The sequence below is a fragment of the Mus caroli genome, chromosome 9, assembly GCF_900094665.2.
Source record: "Mus caroli chromosome 9, CAROLI_EIJ_v1.1, whole genome shotgun sequence".
Lineage (NCBI taxonomy): Eukaryota > Metazoa > Chordata > Mammalia > Rodentia > Muridae > Mus > Mus caroli.
The window spans coordinates 110,248,458-110,250,662 of record NC_034578.1 but is presented as its reverse complement, the minus strand read 5'-3'; positions in this window follow the sequence as shown (position 1 = coordinate 110,250,662).

Below are 2,205 nucleotides of genomic sequence, written 5' to 3'. Positions count from 1 at the left end.
AAAAAAAAAAAGAGAGAAGAAAAGAAAGTTTAGGCAATTCACTGTATTTAGTCCCTGGGTCATCAAAAAAAAAGAAAATAAATTAATTAAAGAGTCTTGTGCGTTATTTCTCTGTCCTCTCATTCACTAAAGCAAGGACACCTCCCACATACCCACTGGACTTTGTTAAGTATTTTATACTGCAGTCAAGGCTCCATAAAAGGCCAAGGAAATAGAGGTGTAAAGAGGTGTTTCTGAGAACCTTCCGAGAGAAGCCCTTTTCACTGTGAGGGAGATATGATCTACGTGTGTTCAGGAGATGCTCGTGGGGTGAGCAGTACCACACAGCCTCCAGTCGACCCTGGCTGGAAATCCCAGACACCACTGCAAAGAGCTCCTTACCTTTTCCTTTATCTGTGGCTTCTCAGCAGCAGCCCATAATCTCCCCTGACAGCTGAGCAAAACAATAAACATATTTTTAACCAAAAGAAAATTTTCTTAAAAACAATAAAATAAAATAAAATAAAGAGACCTTTCTGGTGAATCATCTCAAAATTTGCACTTTTGGATGACAAAATGAGTCCAGACAGCCGGTGTCAACAAGAATTCCTGCGAAGAAGCTTGTGCCAGCAACACCTGATTGACAGATCAGGACTGCAGTGGGGAGGGGGCGTTGGAATGTTGCAGGTCCCGTGATAATTGCCTTATCTCAGACTATCCACCCCGGCCCCCTCCCATGCAATTCCTCCGTGTCTGGTTAGCCACTTAATAACCTTTGAGTAATAAACTGGAAATCTCTGGAATCTGCTAACTTAGCAGATCACAGGCTTCCCTGACCCAAAAGCTAAGAATGTCATCCGGCAGCGCCACGGGAGGCCTGTAGAAACTCTTCGCTATCCTGCCGAGAGCTGCCTCTCTCTGAGGCACCCACTGACGCATTCTAAGCGTCCCTTGACGTTTGGCCCTTTTTCTGTAAAACTATAGAACTGCTGCCATAGGACACATGGAGTTTGGGTTAACCCAAACTGTGTTCCAGGGCCATTTATGGTCACTCAAATTGGCTCCGGAATGAAAAAGCTCTAGCCAGCTCGAGCATGGCAAACGTGGGTCTGGCAAGCCTTGCCCTTCCCCCATTCCCCTGCCCGGGTTTTAGATTACATTCCTAAAGCTAGTCTACTATTCCCCTATTTGACTACTTCCTCCTCTTGAGGCTGACTACTGAGGTCCAGCTCTACCCAGAGGCCTTTTCTCACCCCACCCCAATCTGGGACAAATACCTTTCCCTTCTCCCTCGTTCCCTTCCCCTTCTTCCTCTTCATCCCGTCTGAAGTCTTTGTCTTTCTGGAGCAAATGAATCTCCTTTGTGCTGAGAATTTGATGTTGGGCCTCCTGAGCTGATGCAGACCCTTTCACAGAATAAACCGTTTCTAATTCTTTTTAAGATGGGAGCTGGGGCTGGTGAGATGGCTCAGTGGATAAGAGCACCCGACTGCTCTTCCGAAGGTCCAGAGTTCAAATCCCAGCAACCACATGGTGGCTCACAACCATCCGTAACGAGATCTGGCGCCCTCTTCTGGAGTGTCTGAAGACAGCTACAGTGTACTTACATATAATAAATAAATAAATCTTAAAAAAAAAAAAAAAAAAAAAAAAGATGGGAGCTGTGCTTAGGGGCGGGGTTCTTTTTGTTTTGTTTTTGAACTAGATTTGATTTTTTTTCTTGTTTAAAAAAAAAAAAAACAAGCATAGCGCTGCATAGTTTTAATGCTAGGATATAGGACTGCCAACCAGCCAGAGCTACCTAGTAAGCCCTGTTTGAAAAAAAGATAAAGGAAAAGAAGGGAGGAAGCAAGCAAAACAAAGTGCACTGGCAGTTATTTGTGACAATTCCATGGTAGGCTGGCAAGATGGCTCTACCAATCAAAATGCTTGCCACCAAACCTGATGACCAGAGTTTGGTCCCCAGACTCATAGTGAAAGGAGAGACCTGTCTCCCATAAATTGTCCTCTGAGCTCACACACACACACACACACACACACACACACACACACAATAAGAGTAATACAAAAGTCTTTAAGATACCAGGATGAAACCTGTTACTTTGCATGTTTACCTAAAAATCGTCTCTCCCACAGTTTGCGCTGAATGCCAGAGCCTGCCTCAGACGTTCCTGGCCTCTGAGATGGAACTGGGCAGATTTCTAATTTAATGTGTTTACCTACTCT